The 24,205-nt window shown below is 44.3% G+C and overlaps 1 long non-coding RNA gene and 2 pseudogenes across 1 annotated transcript; 2 read left to right on the top strand and 1 right to left on the bottom strand.

Annotated features, from left to right (window-relative positions):
- Positions 1–3,317: 3,317 nt before the first annotated feature.
- LOC132648374 (uncharacterized) lies at positions 3,318–22,736 on the top strand. The gene is made up of 3 exons (XR_009586779.1): positions 3,318–3,441; positions 18,594–18,679; positions 22,473–22,736. It is a non-coding gene; the product is annotated as an uncharacterized LOC132648374 (long non-coding RNA).
- Positions 4,143–5,334, top strand: LOC110548732 (cytochrome c, somatic-like; annotated as a pseudogene).
- LOC110548733 (natural cytotoxicity triggering receptor 2-like) overlaps positions 18,994–24,205 on the bottom strand; it is an 11,142-nt pseudogene continuing 5,930 nt past the window's right edge.

Here is a 24,205-nt window from a genome sequence, read left to right as displayed (position 1 = left end):
CATACCTCTCCAACAAGGCCACACCTAACTCTCCTAATCTTTTCAAATAATGCCACTTCCTGGTGACTAAGCATTCAAATAGATAAGCCCATGGAACCATTCTTATTCGAGGCACCGTACCTTCATAAACTCATGTATTTGAATACTTCATCTCCGGTTGCTGGAATTATTTGGGAAGGATGAGGAGTTATGGCCTTGTTGGAGGAGATGTCACCGGTGGGCTTCAAGTTGTCAAAAGCCCATACCATCCCCAGTGAAAAAAAAATTTTTCTGCCTCCTGGTAATGTCTCAAGATGTGAGCTCTCAGATCCTGCTCCAGCACCATGTCTACCTGCTTCCATTCTCCCACAATGATGGTCATGGATTTTAGCCCTCTGAAACTGTTTAGCCCAATAAACTCCTTCTTTAAGTTGCCTTGGTCATGGTATCTTATCATAGCAATAGAAAAGTAACTAAGACCAAAGTCATTGAGTTTATTTATTTTAGATTCAGTTTTATTTATGTATATGGATGTTTTGTCTGTCTGTCTCTGCCCCATTGTGCATGCAGGGGCCAGGAAAGGATCTGGAGTTATGAGTAGTCATGAGCCTCCATGGGGGTGATGGGAACTGAACCTCTACAGGAAAGGCAAGTGCTCTTAACCACTGACCCTTCTCTTCAGCCCTCAACAGATGAGTTTATTAGGCTTACTTACAGAGCACAAGTGAAGGCTTATTGGTAGGGTCATGAAGGCCCTAAAGCAGCTGCACTGGAAAGTCTTCTTAGAGTGTGAATGATGGCTTCCCTGAGGTTGCATTGGTGGACCCTCCTCCCAAGTTAATCCTCCCCAATCTGTATACTATAATCCACCCTCCCCCCAAAAAAACCCTCCAAGGCCTCATGCGGTAAGGGCTGAACTGAATATAGGAGGCTGGGAGGATGGCTGATGCTCAAGTGGGTCTTCATTGTTTTTCTCAGAGAATAGTTCTCTACAACACACAGAGAGAGACAGAGACAGAGACAGATGGACAGACAGACAGAACCTCTGTTTTCCCCTGAACTTCTTTCTCTGAGGAGCTGAGTGGCCCCAGTGCACACAGGTCCACACATCTCGGTCTTAACTTCTGACCATCCAGTGAGACACTCCCGGCATTTCCTGGCATTCTAAAGGACAGGGATTCCACAGGTGAGGGTCCCCATGAGGGATGGTCCAGGCATAGAGTCCTGAACATATTAAGACACAAGGGTGTCTAGCAAGTCAGGATGGAGCTCAGATGTGAAGGCATTCCCAGCCTGGAAACTGACCTGGGCCAGAGGTCATGAGGAGCCTCAGGTGCATTGGCTTTGCTTCTAGTCTCCGTCTGTTGCCATGATTGTGTCTGCTCATTTCTCTAAATGACAGGCAGTGTACCTGGAGGTAGAAATTCCCGGGGAATAAAGGACAGTACATCAGAACAGGACAAAGTCCAGTGTGGGTCTAATGCATGGAGTGGTCATTCTTGGGTCGTGTGTGTGTGTGTGTGTGCGTGTGTGTGTGTGTGTGTGTGTGTTTGTGTGTGTGTGTGTGCATGCATAAGTAAGTGTGAGGAGGCCAGAGGTATAGCAATAATTAATTTTTAGGGAGATTGCTATGCCCCCTTCTGTTCCTAAATATGTGTTTGGGTTTTCTACCTCACTTTAGACCCTTTAGTTCCTAAATAAAAAAAAAATCCAAAAACCACAGAGACCTTTTGGATTTATAAAAGCTTTGAGGTACAAGAACTGGGCAGATATCAATTCTCTAAGCTGGTTTGCTATTTTCCAGCCCTGTACCCCAAGCTGCTTGCCATAATTGTTCCTGCCTATGCTGCTTCTGTTCCATCAGGCCAGTTCTCATGGCCACAAGCTCGTGGTCCATGCTGCCCCACTGTGACCTCCTTCCCCAGCTTCTCCTCCTGCTCCATCTTCTCCTTCCTCTCTTTCCTCCTACCCACCTCATGGTCCCTCTCAGACCCCAAGCCTGGAAACCGAAACTCTGCCTACCTCTCTTCTTCCTAGCTATAGGGTCTCAGCAACTCTATTTAACCAGCCAGAGAATCTTGGGGAGCAAATTTACACAACATCACTTGGTGTATGTGAAAATGTGCTCCTCTGGGCTGCAATCTTGGGAGGCAGTAAGTTAGCATTTGAATACATAGCGCTAGACTAACTGCCAAAACAGAGGTGGCTTCCTCAGCCACCATCTACCTCATCTTTTGAGTCAGGGTCTCTCACTTGGCATGGAATTCACACTGTCTGGTCAGTGAGCCCCAGGGATTCACCTATCTCCACCTGCCAAGAGCTGGGTTGTATGTACACACCACCATGCCTGGGTCTTTTTTTCTCCAATGACTGCATCCAACTTTAATGGTTAAAGAGTTATGTTATATAACTTTATATACAATGAATAACAATTGTTAGTCTTGGAATTCACTGGAGAAAAAAACCTAATTCCACCATTTGGGGCCAAATTTGAAGCAAGCTTTATTAAATATGAAATACTGACCAAGTGATGGACTTTGGTCAGGGCCATTCCCTAGCATTTCCCAGCTGAATGGCCGGGAGACATGTGTTGTAGATGTTTGTAAGGGCAAACCTATAGCCCACCATACTTTCCCATGAGGCTTTGTTATTTTTCCAAGAACTACAACTCCCAGCATTCCACGAAGTCACCTAATTCTTGGGCAGGAGGAGCTTATAGCTAAATTTAGGGCATTACATGCCATGCTTAATAATATATCCATTCTGACCTAAGAATATGAGGAGCTGTTTTCTGAGTTTTGCTGTCAAGACCCACCCACCGCTTGTTGCACATTTTGGTTAGGTGTGTCCCTCACCAAACATCTTAGGAAACACTGAGAAAGCATGCAGGGTTTACACCTGGCTCCTTATGTGGGTTCCAGAGGTTGAGCTCAAGTCCTCACGCTTGCAAAGCAAGCACTTCATGACCGGAGCCATCCTCCAGCCCTCACAATGCCATACGCATTCTATAGGTTTAAGAAAACAGGAATACAAACTAGTCAGCACACAGAGTTGGCAAAGTCCTCTGTGCCTATTTTAGTCTCTAGTTCCCTCTATTTCTTCTTCTTCTTCTTCTTCTTTTCCCCCCTTCCCTTGTACTTTATTTGCTAAGGAAACCAGATGGTTTATCCTGCAGGGTTCCTACAGTGTGTGGTCTGCTGATTCACCCCCGCCCCCAATGTTGCTTCCCTTTCCCTTCTGGGCCCTGCATTTCTTTAAGTTGACTGTAGTGGGTGGGGCTTTTAAACACGGGTGGGGTGTGCTCCCAGAGGGCCTCAGCTGAGGGGCTGGAGCTTCTTTTCTGTGGCAGTAGCAGTTTGTGCTCAATTCATCTGAGGCTGTGGAAGCAAATGCTCCTTCTTCAGGGCTCACTCATCACTTCTGTGAGACACGACTTGCTCAGAAAGGCAGGAGATGGGGCAGGTGAGATGGCTCAATGGTTAAGGCAGTTGCTTCGTGAGTCCAATGACCTGAGTTCAATCCGTGGGACCCACCCAAGGGAGGAAGGAGACACAGAATTGTCCTCTGACCTCACACACATGCCCACACATACACATTAATATGTTTATTAATAATAAGTAATTGTAATAATAGGTAACTTTTTAGGTGACAAAAAAGAAGAGTAGGCTTTGGTGCACACCCATAATCCCACCACTGGGGAGGAGGAGACTGTGAGGTTCCATCCCAAAAGACAGAAGGAATGCTTCATTCTCTCATTTATAAACTATTTTTGTTGTTGCTGTTGGTTGGTTGTGCTTGATTTTGTATGAAAGTGTTCTTTTATTGGAACTTGAGTTGCCATTAATATCTTTTAATTTTTCACATAGGTATAAAAGAACAATGTAAATGGATTTGATGCATTTAAGATTTGACACATTAAATAGATTTGATACATTTACATGTAATAGATCTTAACATTAAGTTACATAAGTTTGCTGGGGGCAGATCCGTGTCTGTCTCTCAAGGGCTGGGATTAAAGGCACTACCATGCCCGGTGGTGTGGTGTGGTGGTAGTTGGTCCTTTTGTTGCCATGGAAATCACTCGGCCTTTGACCCCGGGTTAGTTACCGAGTCCTGCCAGCTGATGTAAGCCCACCAGCTTCCTTGCCGTCTGGCATGACAAGATGTCTCAGGCCTGTTTTGGTCACTTCTTGCTGGACTTGGGTCAGTCCATTTCAGGGAATGCTGCTTCCATTTTTAGTGAAAATTGGTATTTTAACGCCAGGCTTGTGTCCTAGTTTCTTCTCGCGTGGCTATGGTAAAACAGACAAAAGCAGCCTAAAGGAGAGAAGAGTTGTTTTGCTTACAGTTGTGGGTATCGTGGTGGCATCAGGGGCTTGAGGTGTTTCGTCACATCCAGGATACAAAAACTGACAAATCCAGAGCACGGGATGTCAGTCTTCGGGTCGTGACATTAGTGGTGTCGACCATCCAGGAGCGAATTAAAAAAACGGGTGATGCTGAGAAAGGCAAGAAGAGTTTTGTTCAAAAGTGTGCCCAGGGCTGCAGTGTGGAAAAGGGCGGTAAACATAAGACTGGGCCCAATCTCCACGGTCGTTTGGGGTGAGAGCGAGGTCAGGCTGCCGGATTCTCCTACACAGATGCCACCAAGAACAAAGGTCTCACCGGGGGAGAGGAAACCCTGATGGGGTATTTGGAGAATCCCAAAAAAGTACATCCCTGGAACAAAAAATGATCTTCGCTGGAACTGAGAAGGGAGAAAGGGCAGACCTAATAGCTTGTCTTAACAAGGCTACTGAGGAGTAATTCCACTGCCTTATTTACTACAAAACAAATGCCTCGTGACTTTCAACGTGTACCGTAACTTGCTTCATACATCAAAATTCAGATCATCAAAGGCTAACAGTGTTTTGCTGGACAGTCCCAATTTAAGTAAAACTGACTTGGAGTCAAGTGGACATGATCTCAACCAGTTGCATAGATACCATGACTGCTCTTCCTTTCTCAAGATAAGATTGGACTTAATTAGGAATGTCTACTTTCCACAAAGATGGGGGTGTCGCCTCAAACCTATTAAGTGGTTTTATACTTAGATTTATAAAACTGGATGTGTAAATATGTTTAAACTCCGGGAAAACTGTCTCAGAAACAAGAAGACTCACCTGTGTTCAGTTTGTGTTCACTGGCCTGTTAGAGGCAGTGGTTAAAAACCAGGGGGGCAAGTTTATATTCCTGACAATGCCATTTTAATTAGAATTCCCTATGTCAAGGATACTGCCTTTTACCATTGAAAGGCACTTACTACGTCTTGTGAATGATATGAAATAATGAGTACTTAATAATATACATATTATATAGAAGACATGGATTTGTAATATATATTATATATTACATATATATGTATATAATATATATTATTATATATAATAATATATTGTTATGCATATAATATATATTATATGTATATAATATATTATTATATATAATATATAAATAATATATAATATATTATATATTACATATATATGTATATAATATATATATATATATATTACAAATCCATGTCTTCTAGTGCCTAACTCTCTTTCTCTATTTTTTTTAAGTACAGGACCACAGCTCTCTAAGTCCAGGAAACTGTTCTGCCCATAATTAAATATAATTAAGATGATCTCCTTCGGCCAGGTTGCATGCATCTCCCAGGCAATTCTAGATTCTATCACGTTGACAACACTATCACACGTCGTAGCAGAGGCCTGTAATCCCAGCAGCTGGAAAGCCAAGGCAGGAAGACTGCAAGTACAAAGCCAGCCTGGGATACATAGGGAGAACTCGCCCCCTGAGATGACAGTCTCCTTTGGCTTTCAGGCATGCCCGTGGGAGAATGATTGATCATCTTCACTGTGTTAATTTGATGGAGTAAGACCCGGCTCCAAACCGTGGGTGGCCCCATCCCCTAGGTAGGGGATCTTGGATTGTGTGAGTAAAGGAAGGTGGCTGAGGACAAGAAGCATGCATTTATTTGTTCTCTGTCTGCCTTTGGCCCTGGATGTGATTAGCTGCATCAAGTTCCTACCTTGACTTCCTCACGACGATGATCTGTTACCTGGAATTATAAACTGAATAAATCCCTTTTCTCCTAAGGCTGCCTTTGTCAGGGTGTTTTATCCCAGCAGCAGAAATAAAACTATGGCCACCACAATCTCCATACTTATCGCTACTATTTTTGCTTGTTTGTTTGTTTGCTTTAGAACTCTTTTCAATTCTTTATTTTTTCAAGATGGGGTCTTACATAGACCAAGCTAGCCTCAGACTTGCTTGATAGCTTAGGATAACTGCCATCTCCTGATCCTACTGCCCCCACATCTGTATTCTGGGATTACAGAATTACACCCAACCATTGACTAATTGTTTGTAAAGATACTTCCAATAGAAGACCAGGAATAAAACCATTGAGATGGCTCAGCAGGTAAGGCTCTTGCTACCCCTTCGTGAGAGCTGAATTCAATTCCTGGAACCCCCATAAAAGTGGACAGAAGTAATCAGTGCTACAAAGATGTCACCTTATCACTATGAATATATTGCGTCAATTGTGGTCCCCACAATAACACATTAATTCATAAAAAAAGAAACTCAGAACTGTAGGTGGAGTTAATGCCTTTATCTTGTGTCTCTGTCTCCTTTCTCTCACACAGAGAACTCCACCCCTGAACATGAGAATTAGAGCCTCATTTGCTTTACCTCACATCATGGCACAAAAGTCACAGAATAGTGACACCTGTGCTTTTGCCAACAGTACACTTTCTGAAGCTATTATCACTTTAAGTGTTCTTTTTATTCTTGGGGCTTATTACACCTCGAGAAAATAGACAAATTACTATGCAAAGTTGGTACTCAGCCAGCTTCACTGTATTTCTTTGCCTGTCTGGCTGCCTTCTTCCTCCCTCCTTCCTCTGCTTCTTACTCTTGTGCTCTCTCTCTCTCTCTCTCTCTCTCTCTCTCTCTCTCTCTCTCTGTGTCTGTCTGTCTGTCTCTGTCTCTCTCTTTATAAGGAGCTTTTGTGACACTATGATATAATAGACATTCTATATAATATAATAAATTAATAATAAATTATAATAAAATATACTAAATATTATTATAAATAATATTAATATTATAAATAAATAATATAATATAGTAATAAAAATAATAAATAAATATAATAAATACAATATAATAAACATTCTCCCTACACTCCCTGCAGATATTTGGGGGTTTCCAGGAAAGTACCTTGTTCGGTATCTAGGGGTTTTCACCCTGGATTCCTGCCTCTGATCTTCTAAGGCATTTGTAGTTCCCTGAATGGGGAACAGCTGACATGGTGGAAGCCCCTTGGTAGCTCTGAGGTAGCCTCAAGATGGGAGCTGGTTGTCAGGGGAACCAGCGGTGGGCTGAGAGGGCTGCGAATTTCAGCTCTACTTTCAAATTTCAGGAAAAGGACAGGGGCTGAAGAGCTGGTAGTCCACCGTGGCCAATGATGTCCTGGTGATGCTGAAGCTTCTGTAACAAGACAGAATTCCGACAGCTCAACATGTCCATTGCTGGACATGTGGAGGTGCCTGGCTGTGGCATCCCCGTGGATGCGCTGCCCAGAGCTCTGCCGCCTAAAGGCTTGTTCTGACTTGATGGGGGCATAATGCCTTCGTGAGAGGGAGTTATTAAACAATGATTTCCCCAAGGACCGATTCTCACTGCCAGCCCCAGCGGACTCCGGCACAGTGGCTGTTTCCCAGCCACAGCCACAGCCCTGTCATGCCCAGTCCAGCGCCGCCGCCCCACGCTGCCTCACGGTGGCGCTGTTTCCCCACGATGCCCTGTCTGTGCTGGGCCACAACCCTGGTAAGTGGCAACAGATACAGCCTGAGCCAAAGCCATCCTGACCTTGTCTAACCCGCAAACCTCCTAAAGCTATTTTTAAAGTTTTTGGAACATCTACCCTGAGATTATCAGGTGACTCTGAATTCGAGTAGCAAGCAAAATTCATCCTTAAATTGCATGACGGAAATTGAGTCTTGAAGACTTCTAAGGGGAGATTTTTAGAACAGCACCTTAGAAAAATTAAAATTTGAAGACCTATGTGTAGAAATTATAACTTATATAACTTATGACAGCACTTACGAAGTAGCCAACACACGCAGGCGTTACCAATAATTACAGTAAACTCTTCTCTTTGGTTTTGTTTTCTGTTTGTTTATTTTAAGACAGTCTTTTGACATAGTCCAAGCTGTCCTAGAACTCACAGAGACCCTCTCACCTCTGCCTCCAGAGTGCTGGAATTAGAGTCGTGGGCCACCACACTCAGCTTGGTAAATTCTGAGGCGGTCAGATTATCAGATCTGCAATCACAGGTAATGATCCCAGGCTATCTGCTATGCTTAAGTGGGGCATGATTTTAAGAAGGGATTAGATAGACAGACAGGCAGGCAGGTAGATAGATAGATTGATCCATCGATAGCTAGCTAGCTAACTAAATGATAGATGATAGATATATAGAGAGATACACATAGAATATGTGTGTTTTTAAAAGCTCACAAAGATAATATTTAATAACTTTGTGTAAAAACACATTTAAAAACCACTCTAAAAAGCAAAACACAGTCCTGAGTGTTACCACTTAGAGCAGTATCACTAACGAAACACATGTGCTCTGTGGCATTGTAAGACCTTGACCCAAACATGTGTAGGGCCGTCAGGAGAAAGGACCAGCTGACTATCTTTTAGAACTATTTTTAAACAACCTAACTCTTTGAAGCAAGGATAGATTTATTTAGTTTGCTCCTAAGAAAACAGCTAGCCGAAGTCTTCCAAATTCTTTTGCAGCCGGAGCTGGCCACACACTGTGTTCTAGAAGAAATGAAATTTGTCAGCTCCAAGCCTGGCCCATATAATTTCTGGTTCAATCCCTCATGTTCCCTCCTGTTCCTCGCCCACATGGAGAGGGTCCCACGGAAGCCCGAGGTTCTGAAGGTGACAGACACACTTGTGGGAAGGAGCTTAGATGCCTAAATGGCTGTGTGGAGCAGACACTGTGGCTGGAGAGAGAGAGGGAGAGAGAGAGAAGGAGGGAGGGAGGGAAAGAGAGGGAGGGAGGGGGAGAGAGAGAGAGAGAGAGAGAGAGAGAGAGAGAGAGAGAGAGAGAGACTGTGTTGAGGTCTTGATTTCCCACAGCTAGCTCATTTGTGGCACACCAATGCTTCTCCCGTGTCTATGGAAGCTTCTGCCTTCTTCCAATTCTCTCCTTTCATTAACTCAACAGAAGGGTCAGGACTTTTCAGGCTACTTGCTTGCGGCCACCAAGCCACCCTCACATTGCTCTCTCTTGGGAGCTGTACTCTTCCTCAGCTTTTTCAGACTTAGCTCCCTCCCCAGAAAGGCCACCTCCTCAGACTTCTCCTCCTCAGAGGCTACGTGCATGTGTTGGTTAGCCTTGCGTCAACGTGACGCAAGCTGGGGTCATCTGGGAAGAGGAAATTGAGACAGTATCACCGTAAGATTGGCCTGTAGGAAACTCTATGGGACATTGTGTCTTGGTGAATGATTGATGTGAGAGGGGCACAGCTCACTGAGAGTGGTGGCACCTCTGGGTAGGTGGTCGCCATGGGGAGTAAGCCAGTAATCAGCATTCCTCCATAGTGTCTGTTTCAGTTCTTGCCTTTCAGGTTCCTTGTAGAAGAATTTTAATTCAGCAACATGGCTGCTCTGGCTGGAATACAGACAGGTCTTTAATCTCAGGAGACAGAGGCATGTTTATCTCTGAGTTCTAGTCAGTGCTGGTTAGGCAATTCACTTGAAGGTGAGTTGAGACACACTGCAGTGGAATTGAGTTTGTGGTAGTTCAGTTTGTGGAATTCAGAGGCAGTTTTACTGGGAGAGTTTTACAGGGACCAGTTGAAAAGAGAACAAGCTAGACACAGATGAAGACAGATCAAGCCAGAGAATGAGAACGAGACAGAAAATTAGAACATATTGCCAAAGTTAGTATGAGGCCAAGCAGAGAAATTCAGTCAGAAGCTGAGAGAAGCCAATTTGAATCAGTCAGTTTGGAGAAGAGTTTGGGCCAGAACAGTTGAGTTGAACCAGCAAGCCAGAGTTCAGAAAGATCTAGAAGGGTGAGTTTACTCAACAGTAAATCTCAGAAGCTGAAAATATTCTAGGCCTAGATTAGGTTGTGTGGAGGCTAGGAGCTTCTGGGAGTAGGCCAAGGTTAGCAGATGGAGACAGTACGCCTCAGAGAGAGTTACCTCAGGGGAATAAAAGATACTTTTAAGATACTTGTTTCCTTGAGTTCCTGCCCTGACTCCCCTCAATGATGGATTGGGATGGGAAACTGTAAGCCAGTTTACTCTGTTCTTCCTCAGATTGCTTTTGGCTGTGGCATTTATCACAGTGATAGAAAGCTAACTAGAAAAATACTTCGGTGTTTTCTCAAGTCCTTCCCCTCAGCATCCATAACCCAAAGAAACCATCATCACTCATTCTCATCACTCATCTTCTGCCTCCTGCGTCACACGTCCCCAAGCCTCTGTTATCCCCGTGGCTACCCCCTGTCCTCCAGCTGGGTGGTGACAGATCACATGCTCTCCTCAGGATCCCCTCCCCCTCCAAGTACAGCTTCCAGGGCCTTGTGACCACATCAGCTCTTGCACAAACTGTTGAAGCAACTCTGTCTTAAAAAGTGAACATGAGTTGTCAATCCCATGAAATGAGAGTAAAGATCATTACCCGAATTCTTTGGTCAAATGAAGCAACAGGGTTGTCTCCCTAAAGTGGGGTTTGAGGAAATAGCATTGAACATAGGAAAGAGTGGGGCTGATATAGCCTCCCAAAACTTCAAGGCCAGGAGGGTTTTGTTTGTTTATTTGAATTTCCAGATGAATTTTGGTTACATATGAACGTGGCTGAACATCTCAAAATTATTTGGCAGAATATCCTACCAGGGTGGAGGTCAGGGTATAGCGTGTGGGGCATGTCAAATTCCAGAAGATGGATCAAGTCCTGGTCAAATCCAACTTTTACAGAAAACAGGAATGAAATTATTTTGACTTTGTAACAAGATGGCTTTTAATCTTAATATGGAGTCAGGCTGGTCCATTATTCTACCCCCCCCCCCCGGTCTAACATGTCCCTTTCAAATCCATGATAGAAAGTGGTCATTTATATTTATTGTATGAAATGATAATGCCAGGAGACAGCAAGTGTCCTAGCATTTTCTATTTGGCAATAGAGATAAAACTTGTATCATGGCTAGGGTCTCTTTTAAAGTATGCCTGATTGGTTAACATAGAAAGAATAAGTTTTCCTTAAAGTCATCTGTTTTGTTCTGCATAGAGCAGATCAAGGGCCTTCTCATAACATAGAACTGTTTTAGCTAATGAATCTACCTGTTAATAAACCTGGTTAACCGACGTGGTTTCAAGGGGTACCTTTTTGACAAGAAGGAAGCCTTGTATGCCAATAGGCAAAACACTGAGTCATTTTGTTCCCCTTGAAAGGAGTTTCTTTGGATCTAACATTTGAGCCTTTGTTGAGGATGAGGGGCAATGTTTTCTCCTAACTTACTTCTTCATGCTTAAATTAGGTTGTTGTCAGGGCCCTGGAAGGCTGGATTGTTAGTGAAAGCCTATGAGGGCATAAGGGATTGGGGGAATGGTGCATTCATCAGAGGCAGCAAGTGGTTTACCATCCCAGCGGAAGAGACAGGTAGCAATCACATCATCTGGAATGGGTCCCACTTGTTTCCAGCAGGTCCAGGGCTTTCCAATTTTGTAGGGCTACAATGGTATAGCTTACCTTTGGGGCAGTTTGTAGTTTGTAACTGATTTCTGGGTGCTGTCAACCAGGTAGGTGGGACTCTGCAGACACAGACATAAACTACAGACTGAAAATAAAGTTAAGGAACTTGAAGAACAATGGTCTTACATTTAGAGATTTCCCTTTGGGAGTAGGCAGTAGATAGGAAAGCTGTTGATTGACGTGACAGGAATACTTGTCTGGAGACCATTTGCCCTGTGACAGGTGAATCCAAGTTGGGATTTCCGGAAGCTTCTGTAGATCTTTAATGAAAAAGATCAAAGTTCTAGCTACACTAGCATTACTATTGTTTGTAATCTGTACTGAAATCCACACTGCAGAAAAAGCAGCTAACAGGCATCTGTAAAACAGTTGAAGTAGACTGTGGTTTTGAGCACAGCAAAGGCTTTGGTTTGGGGTTAAAAGGCATAAACATTTTTTTTTTCTGTCCAGAGGGCTGGATACCAATTAGACAGAGATGTTTTTAGCATTATAAGAAGCATATTCAAGTCTATAGTTAGAAGATAACGAAAAGAAATGTCAGATTTTGAGCTTGTGACTGATAATAGCAGTCAGAGCTTTACCAGCTTTTCAGAACTCCCTTGATCAACATTAAAACTCTCACTCCTTGAAGTCTTAAAATATATAATATATATTCTATATTATACTTATATATAATATACTTATATAATACTTATATAATATATAAGTATAATAATAGTATAAGTAACTTGTATTTATATATCATCTTAAATAGTTTTTAGAACTTTATAATTTAAGTTTTCATATCCTCAGAACTTTTAAACTTGCATTGCTTTAGAATATTTTCTTAGACCTTCAGAGCTTAGGTAAATTTAAAACCTTTTTTTATTCCAATCATTTAACATGCTATGTAGGAGGTTAGTTACTGAGAGCAGTCATTACAAAGCAAGTTCCTTTAAACAAAGGGAGGGTAAAATATTAGATATGATGCCGATTTGTCCTTTAATATGAAGCCTGTTAGTAAGGCGAACCTGCCTGAGGCTTTGCCTTTCTCATTAGGAGACCTAATGGCAAGGCTGGATTCTTATATATGAAATGTACTTACTAGGCATCTGTTGTTAAATTCATAAAGCTGCAGGCAGCTGTTGACCCCATGAGAGATCTGAGAAGGATAAACTCTAGCGGGAGGTATAATCCAAATGGCTTCTCCATCAACTAAAATGACAGAGAGTTACCTGGAGAGTCACCCTAGGCTCCAGGGCTAGTTTCCATAGGGGCAGAGGACCGTCTTTGATTATCACATAGGACAGCATTGAAGCTTCCACTGCTGCACAGGAGGGCGTAGGCCTTTGGCAGGCAGACCTGGAAGGCCCGAGAGATTTTCCCATGGATGAGGAACTTGGGAAAATTGGCCCACTCTGACTTAGGCAAAGTCGGGTGGTCGACCCAACAGTATCCAGTTTGTGCAGGGCCCTGGCAGCAGGCGAGGCATTGTGGCAGGTTTTCCCAGTGGCTAACATCGTCACACTCCAGGTCTGTCCCCGCCTGTCTTCTTTGGAGACCACAGAGTGACCACTAGGCTCTGGCATTTCTGTCTGTTATAGGAAGACTTTTCCATGAAACATTTTTTGTTTAGTTTGGTTTCGTTTTTTGAAACAGGGTTTCTCTGTGTAACAGAGTCCTGGCTGTCCTTGACTCACTTTATAGACCAGGCTGGCCTCGAACTCCCGGAGATCTGCCTGCCTCTGTCTCCTGAGTGCTGGAATTAAAGTCATGCGCCACCATGCCCAGCTACCATTAAATGTTGAAAATATCAAATTCAGCAGATCTCTGAAAAGCATTGACAGCCATTATTAAGTACACCTGATTTTAATTAAACTTTACCTGTTTTCAGTTATTTCCTTTAGGCTTAACCCTGAAAACATACAAAGGAGACTAAATAAAGCTTATTCCTGTAAATAAATTGCATTTTTATACAGCATGACTACAGGCATAGTTCTGAACAAATTAAAGAATCGGTCACTTAGAAGGTGACTAACTACCAGCCTGTATGTCTTAATTTTTTTATAATAGCAACTTAGTAGCTTTTATAAGATTAGGATTCAAACTTAGTCCTAAACTGGTTAGCACCTTCATTTTAACATTAGTCTTTAGAGACACTGGACTTGTAGTCGGGGTTAAGACTGGGTGTGCTCTAGGACCCATAGAATTTAACAGGAAACACAGCAGCCATTGACAGCCCACCTCCACTCAGCAGGAAGAGCCAGTATTTAGCATTGCAGAGTTTGCACCTGCATACTAAAGTGTCTGGACTTTCATGCGATCGTACAGTCCTGGGGAGCCAGCAACTGGAGCGCATCACCGAAGTCAGCATCTCTGTTTCGAGGCAAGGCAGACTTTAAGATGCCATCCTTGCACTAGAGCTCCCTGTGGGACCAGAACTTAATGGAATCCTTTTAGGTGTAGTCCTCTCTGTGAACTAGAAGTGGCAAAGTTATTAGAAGAATGTTGGCACATAGCAAACGACAGCGTCTCTGGTTTGATAAATACAGATACAATGAATTTGAGAACATTTAAGGCTAAACGTTTTGGTTCAATGAATGACATTTGAGATCAAGTTGACATCCAGAAATTCCGTTATTTAGTTTCTTTTTAAGAGCGAATAGCTATAGTCCATAGCGAACATTTATGTTACTTTGATTGAGGAATAAAACTTATTACAGGTTTTTATTTATTTTGGTTTTGGTCACTCTGTAGACCAGGCTGACCTCGAATGCAAAGATTCTCCTGCTGTGGTTTTTTTTTTTTTTTTTTTTTTTTTTTTTTTGGAGTACTTTATACCAGCCACGACCTAGTGCAGACCTAGAGAAGGTACAAGCCTCTGCCGAGGCCGATCAGGCCCCTGCAGCAGCAGATTTAAAGAGATGGACGCAGTAAAGCAAGCAAACAAAAATAATAAACACACAACGCAGACCATTAAAGTAGTCAAAAGAGACTGGTCAAAACCAAAACATGCAGTGGCCATCTTCACTCACATATTTAACTTGCCTTGACTGGTTTCCATCTTGGTCCCTAGCATCCAAGAACCAGGCGGGCAAAGGGGCTTTCCTTTAGTGCTCTGGGTAGGAGGCGAGCAAAACACAGAACAAAGCACAAGGGACCTGAGAGCCAGGTGGAAGGTCTTGCTAGTGCCCAGGACAGGAGTACATGGACCTCCTTGGGTACCTCTCTGCCCCCAGACAGGATCCTACCACAAACAGAACCAAAAGTCATGGAAGGAGACACCCTCTATGGCTTACGGATAGATGCCTCCTCAGACATGTGCCTGCTGGTTTCCCTTCAGTGCAGGCGTTTGCTCCAACAATCTGCCAAATCGAAGGCTTGCCTCCGAGCCTTGGGACATTCTTCAAGATGTGCACTGCCTCCGGAGGCAGCATCTCCACCTAGAGTACTAGCTTCCGGATTTGGTCGGGATTTTTATCTCATGGGGACCTCCCAATCGTTAATCCCACCAAACAAGAGTAAAGATCGTTAGCCGCATTCTTTGGTCAAATTAAGCGAGGCTTATATAAACCCCAAATACTGCAAGACTAGGGGGTTTTCATGGGTTGGGGGATTTCCAGAGGAATTTTGGCTATGTAGGAACTTTGCTGAATATCTCAAAATTATTTAGCAGCACCCCCAAGGTGGAGGTCAGGGTATAGGGTGTAGGACATGACAAATTCTACAATATGGCTCAATGCCTGGTCAAATCCAAGTTTACAGAAAACAGAAATGAACTTATTTTGACCTTGTAACAAGATGGCTTTTAATCTTAAGATGGAGTCAAGCTGGTCATCAGAGTGTCTTAATTAAGCATACAGAAACCCACAGAGAATATGCACCTTACATGTGCCCCAGCTTTTTCAAACCCCGTGTTTGAAAATGAAGAGTGTGAAGGAGAAAAAAGATGGCTCAAATCCATGAAATGAAAAACCCATGCTCGCTCTCACATGGTATAAAGGGGAATTTTACACTGACCTTTCTTCACACTGAAGTTTATTTATGACATTATATTTGAGGTGTTTTTTTTTATTCCATGCCCATATTTAAATGTCGTTTTCTCTGTTGTATAAATATTAATATACTAGAAACTTGATAACCACACAGACTCAAAGTGATTTTGCAGGAAAGACCATTTGGGTCTCCATATTTGGGAGAGCTACATATTTTCCAGTAATGATTACTAGGACTCTTCAGAACTAAAAATCGTAAAGTCAGGGCTCAGGATATAGCTTAGTGATTGAACACCTGCCTAAGGCAAGGCTAGGCAAGGTCTTGGGTTGGATTCCCCAGAGACAAGGTGTGGGGCAGGAAAGGAGGAGAGAAGAGAAGGGAAGAAAAGAAAATCGGAGGAAAGGGATGGGAAGAAATAGAAAGAGAATGGAGGAGAGGACAGGGAGAAAGTGAGCACCATTTATGTCTATCTCTGTGGACCTGCTATCTACGTATGTGTGTGTATGAATATATATTATGGGTATAAGGATTGAATCCAGGGCTTTTAACATAACAGCCTGCCACGGAACCACACTCCCAGCCCAATGCCTAAAGGCTCCAGGCGGTCTGGTGGACATCTGTGAGAGTCCTTCTGATAGCTGGTGCTGGTTAAATCAGCGGTATGCTGTTCCTCTATGGTCCACTCTCTTATGATTGCCCTGCAGGTTTATTCTCTCCTAGGTTGCAGTTGAAAATTGTCCTTTCTTCAGTGAGAAGAAATACGTGATTTTACCATGCACATACATGCCATAGCACACATATTCCGGTCAGGGGATGGTCTATGGAAGTCAGTTCTCTCCTTTGACGAGGTGACTTTGTGGGACCAAATGGAGGTTATCAGGATTGGCAGCAGGTGCCTGTGTCTGCTGAGACATCTTGCCTGGTCCCAAATTATTAGTGCGGAGGTTTGGGGTGGGGGTGAGTGCCGAGGCACACATGTGGAGGTGAGAGGACAGAGGAGTCATTCAGCACCGTGTAGGTTTCAGGGTGCCAGGCTTGCCCTCTAAACCCACTCATCCTCCTTTTGGTGAATTTGGAAGCCACATCTGTTCGCCAGCTTTATGCACTGTGGGGCCTGATTTTGTCCGTAGGTCATAACTTACTGAAACCTCCTATGGCACCAACATTTTCAACTTTAGTAAGGTCAGACATGTGACTTTTTAAAAACCACTATGGTTTATACATTTGTTGACTTGTAGGAAATCTTTTTTTTTAAACTCTGAAATCATAGAAACCTTTATTTATTTATTTATTTATTTATTTATTTATTTATTTTTCAGACAGGTTCTCACTATGTAGCCCTGACTATCCTGGAGCTCTGTGTAAATCAGGCTGGCCCCAAACTCACAGAGATCCACCTGCCTCCCTCGTGCTGGCATTAAAGGCGTGTGTCACTACACCCAGCTCATATAAATGCTTATATTTTATTTCTAAAGGTTTTATTGTGCAGCTCTTCACATTTAGCTTCTTCTCCATCAAAAATGTATTTTTGTATAAGACATAAGGTAGGAATCTAATTTTGCTTTTTCCCCATATGGGAGAGGATGGCTGTGTCAGCCTCCCCCACCCACCCCCGACTGGGAATGTCTGTTCCGTCAAATCCCACACCTCCCTCACGCCTCTGCGTGCCCCACTCTGTTTCTCTCTTCTCAGCTCGGTTGCCTCAGACAGTTTTCTTTTTTTTTTTTTTTTTTCTTTTTCATTCCAAATACAGTGGTAAATATTAACAGCTTTGGAGTGAATTTTGGCTTCTGGCAGGGTAAGGCCATCCCTTCTCCCCAGAGCCTGTTCTCCAAATTCATCTGTAGCTATGTTTTTGTTATTGCTGTTGTTTTGAGACAAGGCCTGGCTGTGTAGCCCTGGTTGACCTGCTTGCAGACCAGGCTGGTCTTGAACTCACAGCGATTCACCTTCCTCTGCTTCAGGAACGCTGAGATTAAAAGGCAAGGGACGCCACTCCCAGCCTCTCCCGTTTATTTTTATTTTGTTGTTATTGCCGGGGCTGCTGAAACCTAACGAAGTGCCTCCCGTGAGGAGACTTGAAACAAGCCCTGAGGAGTAAAGGGGAGAGGCTGGTTATGCAATCTGTAGCTATCCCCTGTGGCTTCCTGAGCAAGAACTCGGGAAAGTGAAGGACGACGTGTGAATAGGCCTCCCTGGGATGGTCAATACAAGATCTAGAATCACCAAGGTGGTAGGCCTCTGGCCAGGCCCGGGAGCGATTACCTAGGTGATAATCAGCGAATATCGCCAGAAAGGAAGCAAATCATGCCTTAGGTTTGGGTCCTGGACTACAAAAAAGTGTAAAAAGCAATATACCTGACTGAAAATTTCAAAGCGCGAGTTAAAAATATTAAGGAGAGAGGCCTGCAGAGATTATGGGTGCTCAGAGAGTAAGGGTGCTTCTTGCTTTTCCAGAGGAATTGGGCTCAGTTTCCAGTACCCAGGTTGGGGCCATGGGGGTGCTCACAACCACCTGTAATTCCAGCTCCAGGGAATCTGACGCCCTCTTCTGGCTTCTTTGGGCACCTGTATGCATGTGGCACCTGTACACACGCATATACACAAACACAGACACACCCCCCCCCCCACAGAGATAAATCAAAATGAAAGAATAGAGAAATAAGAAGGAGAAAGCCAGCTGAACACCAGCCATCACTGTTGCCTGTTTACTGACTGTAAACCCAGCACGGTGGGCTGCCTCCAGTTCCTGCTGCTGGGCCTTCCAGGAACATGCGCTCCAACTAACCCTTTGCTTCCTTTTTCAGGGTGCTTCACCACAGAAACAGGAAGTGAAACCAAGATGTCTCTTTTCTCCTCAAACAACCCTGGCACAGGGTGCTTGCGTGCTGAGGTAAGGCAAGGTGAGCCCACCCTCCCGAGGGTGCAGCTCTGGAAAGGCCTCCAGGCCTTCAGTGATAGCAGGTGTGGAGAGCAGGAAGGACGAACTCAAGCTGTCTTCTGTGGAATTGCTCACCTCAGACCTTTCAGCAGAGCAAGCTCTGCCACTGCGCCTTGAGGTGTCGGTCACGAAGGTCTTGCTCCTGCAGCTAAGCCATGATTGTGATTGCTATTTTTTTTTTTTGGCATGTCTCCCTCCCAATACCTACACAAAGAGATCCTTGAGGGAGCAGGAACCAGAGGCACAATGGAAAGAACAAGAGCATCTGCAATCTACCATTTATTATCTGTGGAACCCAGGCTCTCTGTGACTCAGTATATCTCTGGCTGCAAAATGGAGGAATGTATGTAAATAGGGATGGTTGGGCTCTTCATGCATACAGAGGCACGAGGCACTTTGTAAGTGTTCCTGACCACATCCCAGACTCTGTCTCTCTATCCTCAAGCTTGAGTGTAGAGTCCCAAGTATCCATCAATACTGGTCCAGCGAATACAGGTTAGTCAGCTCTAGGAGCTCCAGTCTGAGGAAATCTTTTCGGTCTTGACAGATCACGAGGAGATCAACCCTTAGGATGATCCATAGGCAAGAAGAGCCTCGGGCTGGGGTGCTAGGATCCTTGAAGGTGGCTCTTAAATGGTACAGTTAGACAACAGGTGGCAGAGTAAATGGACCCCTCGAAGGCAGAGGAGCCCAGATGTGTTCTGATAGATGTGTGTGTGGTTGGATATGGTTAAAAAAAAAAAAAGCTCCCCAGTTTTGTTGTGGTTGGAAATGCAGAAGACAGGTCAGTGACAGGCACTGCCCACATCTTAGCACGCTTCCCGGCAAGGTCACCAGAGTTTAGATAGAAACAGAGCCAGTTGGTGTGGGGAGGAGCGGGGTGGTGGTGGGCAGAACTCCCCAGTCGACTTATGCAATCTGCCTGGGTTTCAAAAGCCAGTGGGGAAGGAAGGAAGTGACGGCCACAAAAGGAAGGGAGGCAAGGACCATTCAGAGGCACTGGCCCACGTCCCTTCTACGTAGACTGCATCCTAGCAGCATCGGTCCTAGGCCCCCAGAGGGGAGAGAACAGGGTTCATCGGTCCTCTCCATTGCACTTTCAGTAACCTCCCTTGAAGAAAGCGTGGCTCCAACCATCTGAGGCCATCTTGGCTGGAGGCAGTTGCCCCTCCGCTGGAACACTAGCGTTATGCTCCATGCCCTGCGAATCCAGCCCTCAGCTTCTGGTCTCCACCTCTAGCGCAGCTGACTTGGAAGACAAGAGTCTGTTTCTAGAGATGCTGGCATACTCCACAGACAGAAGGGGTTCAGGCGAGGGCTTCGGGTAGGGTTGGGTGTTGCCATTGTTGGAATCCTGAGGGCTTGTATGGTTTAGGTGGATGAGAGATGCATACAAGATGCTCCTGGTGTCTTCATTGGAGAGGATCTGCTGGTCCTGAGAGTCGAAGGAAACAGGTGTTTGCTGAAAGAAAAACAACCCGAGTGCTCAATGCCCTGTGAGGAGCCAGGACTGGGTGGGGGGACAGGGACAGAGTTTAAGATGTAGAACACGGACTGGAGTGATTCCTAGCTGGTTGAGAGCATGGACTACTCTTTCAGGGGACCTGGGTTCAGCTCCTGGCACCCACGTAGGAGTCTGTTAACTCTAGTTCCAGAGGATTTGACTCCCTTTTCTAGCCACCTCAGTCACTGCATACCCTTGGTGCACATACATACATGTAGACAAGACACTCATGCACATAAAATAAAAATAAATAAATCTTCTCTTAAAAATATATGAGGCTAGGTGTGGTGGCACACACCTTTAATCCCAGCACTCAGGAGGCAGAGGTAGGCAGATTTCTGTGAGCCTGAGGCCAGCCTGGTCTGCAAAGCAAGTTGCAGGACAGTCAGGACTGGTACACAGATCCTGTCTCAAAACCCCCAAATAAATAAATAAATATTAAAAATGAATAAATAAAAAGATACGGGATGTGACATCGGGCCTGTAGATCCTCTGGGAAGGGGTGGCTGGAAAGTTGCCTTTCCTGTCACTGAGCTGAGAAGCACTGACCTCCCCAGGCTCCTGTGCTTGACTCCAGATCCATGAGAGCAAAGGCCCAGTGGGTGGGGGCTAAGAACGCATTAATTTGCATGTTTTTCATGGTTAAGGATGGGATGCAGGGTTTTGCACATGCATGACAAAGACTGTACCATTGAGCTACAGTCCCCAGGCCTTGTGCTTTTGAGACTGGCTCTCATCTTGTTGCCCAGGCTGGCTTGAAATTGGAGACCATTCTGCCTCAGCCTCGTAAATGCTGGGATTACCAGCCGGTGCCACCGCACCCTTCAAGAAACTTTTTATGGAGTTCTCCACGTGCATCTTACGCACATTCAAGCTTGACTAGGGCTGAGTTAGAAAGGGCTTTGCTAGGGATGCATTTCATGGAATCAGTTCTAGCATCATACAGAGGGCTGGGTTAGATGACCTTGGAGCCCCCTAATTCTGTGGGTCTTCAGTACCAGTGTCTCGGGTCTGACAGAACAACCCAAACCACCCGGTCCTCAGGAGGACTTAGAGAACCATGGTTAATCACAGTTTTTCTACACTGACTGGGCCAATGGCAGCTAGTCTGTAGGAGGTCTGGCGACATAAGGCACAGGAAAAGCTGTCTCCTATGGAGCTGAAGGCCAGGAGTTGGTTCTGCCAATCTCTCTCTCCCTCCCTCTCTCTTTCTCTCTGCTCTATCTCTCTGTCTCTCTTCTCTCTCTGTCTATCATGTCTCTCTCTCTCTCTCTCTAGTTTGAGTTGGGGAACACGAGGAAAAAACATTGCATAAAAGGGGAATACAAACGGGTCATGATGACACAAGCAGTCATGAGTATGTGTCACCATTTAGAGTAAATAGAAACCAAATGCAGGCCCAAGTTCACAACAGCAGATATACACCAGAAGCTAGGGTTCCCTAGGTCCTGGAGGAGAGTGTTTCCTACTTACAGTTGTCTCCTTCTGTCCCGGTAAGTCTTCATAGATATGGTGACATTCATTCTCAACTGTGAGGAAACAAGCAAAGTTAGCGGAGGGACTTGCCCTGTGCCACTTCACCCACTTTCTATGGCAATAACAGCTTGGGCAAAGGAACCCTGATGGAAGAGAGGCCAGCACTTGGGCAACAGAATAGTTTCTGCCAAGGGAGCTCCCAAATACCCAGCACCAACTACTGTCCAGAGATTCTAAGAAGCCAGATATCCTGGTTGCCTGTGTTTAATATAAACCCAGTCAACTTCGTGATCAGTTTCAGGTGACTACCTGTAAATTCCATATTTAAACACCAGATTTAAGTATAATCTCTTCACCGGTGGGGTTATATGTAGTAAGAGGTTGGATTTCTAGTTTGTAATATCAAAAGCCCTCAGTGTGAAACATAGCCTTTCCTGTGAACACGCCCTCCCACACTCACACCTGTATGCACCCTCACGCATACTCCTAAATGAAAACTCATTCAGAGTTTTCAGAGTCCGGGCATTTTGCTGTTTCTATGTTGTTTTCCAAAAATGTCAACAGTGACCCCCACTAAACTGATTGCATAACATTTAGAAAATAAGCTTATAGAATTTTAAAATTCTCTCTTCCCTAAGGATTTTTTATTTTTTTATTTTATTTTATTATTTATTTTTTTTTCTTTTAGAGCTTGAAAAAAAAATGATATTCACAAGCTCCAGGAGCATTCTGATCCACTCAAACGCATTCTAATCTTGTTCACAGAACTATCTGGAAGGCATGTGGAGAATAAATACTTAAGACACAGAGGCCAAAACAAAGCAAGAAAGAATGCACAAGTCCTCTGAAGGCTGCAGAGTTCTTAGGACTAATGCTAAAACCTTAGAAGTTTAAACATTAAAATGTCGTTGAAGAACCCGAAGAAAAATGTTCTTTCCCCTTGTGCCACATTCGCTTTTGGGGGCTGTAAGTGTGTATGTGTGTGTGGAGGCATGTGTGCATGTGTGTTCAGGTGTTCACGTGTGTCTAGAAGACAGAGAACGACCTCGTCTTGTTCCTCAGGAACTGTCCACCTTGTTTTCTGAGACAGAGAGACAGTGTCTCTCTTTGGGACCTGGGGCTTGCCGATTCGATGAGGCTCAAGGATCCACCTGACTCCAACTTCCCAATGGTAGGATCACAAGTGTGCGCCCTGATTTCTAAACAGGTGCTGGAGATCGAGTTCAGGTCCTCATGTTTCCACAGTGAGCGCTTTACCAACTGAGCCAGAACCCCATACCCCTGTCTCTGCTGTGGAGGCTCAGTGGGTGAATGTGTATTTAACATGCCAGGGGCATGAGTTCCCTCTTTAGTACTACCAAATAGTACTAAATACTAAATAGTGTGTATACTTTAAAATGTGTATATGAAATATACATCACATGTTGCATAATGTTGAATATCTATAGTAAAATGGTTAGCAGAGTAGAGCAAAAGGGTAGGTCTGTCCTCTCGTAATTACCCTTCGGTCTGGTTTTATTCCTGTTGCTATGACAAACGCCCTGACCGAAATAAGTCAACACAGGAAAGGACAGGGTTCATGTGCTCACAACTGCAAGTTACGGTCCGTCACTTTGAGAAGCTGAAGCAAGAACTCCAGCAGCTAGACACACCGCATCCACGGCCAAGAGCAAAGAGAATAACACATCCTGCTTGTGTGCTCTCTCCTACTGTCCCCAAGCCCCTGCCTGGAGAATGGTTCCGCCTACATTGGCTAGGTCTACCTACATCAGCTGACAATCATAATACCCTCCCACCCCTGCAGACACGCTCACAGACTAACCCGACCTGGTGCATTCTTCATTAAGACTCTCTTCCGGGGTGAGTCTAGATATGTTGAGCTGACAATTCAAAACTAACAAGCCACCCATATCCCTTCTTGGCAAGAGCAGTTACAAGCTACTTGCTTGTCAAAAGTATAAGGTATGGTATATTAGTCTCACCCATCATCTTCATGTTATACATTAAATCTTTCGACTCATTCATTTTACATATTTGCTACTTGGTGATTTTTGACCTACATACATCTCTGCACTTCCTTCATATTGAGAAAAACAAAATTTAAAAATGATAGCAAGATACATTTCAAGATCTATATAAACTTATTAATAAGTCCCTACTCATAAAGTTGAAAAAAGAAGTGCGGGCCGGAGAGGTGGACCAGTGGTTCAGAGCACTGCCACTGCTTGTTCTTCGAGATAACCCAGGTTTGATCCCTCGCAGCCACATGGAGGCTCAAAATCTTTAACTCTAGTTCCAGAGTTGCCAGGGGATCCAATAAGTACCAGGCACACATGCACAGGGTCCCTAGAAATACGTGCAAGCAAAACACCCGTACTCAAGAAATAAAACAATAGAAAAATTAAGATGAAAAAAGTACGATCCAGAATCCTAGCACTCCTTGTCTTCAGCAAATAGGTGGGGAGTTGGGGTGCCTGGAGGTAAGCTGAGTGGAACCA

Source organism: Meriones unguiculatus, chromosome 16 (assembly GCF_030254825.1).
Source record: "Meriones unguiculatus strain TT.TT164.6M chromosome 16, Bangor_MerUng_6.1, whole genome shotgun sequence".
Classification (NCBI taxonomy): domain Eukaryota; kingdom Metazoa; phylum Chordata; class Mammalia; order Rodentia; family Muridae; genus Meriones; species Meriones unguiculatus.
Note: the sequence above shows the minus strand (reverse complement) of the source record. Positions and strands in the feature narration are given on the sequence as shown.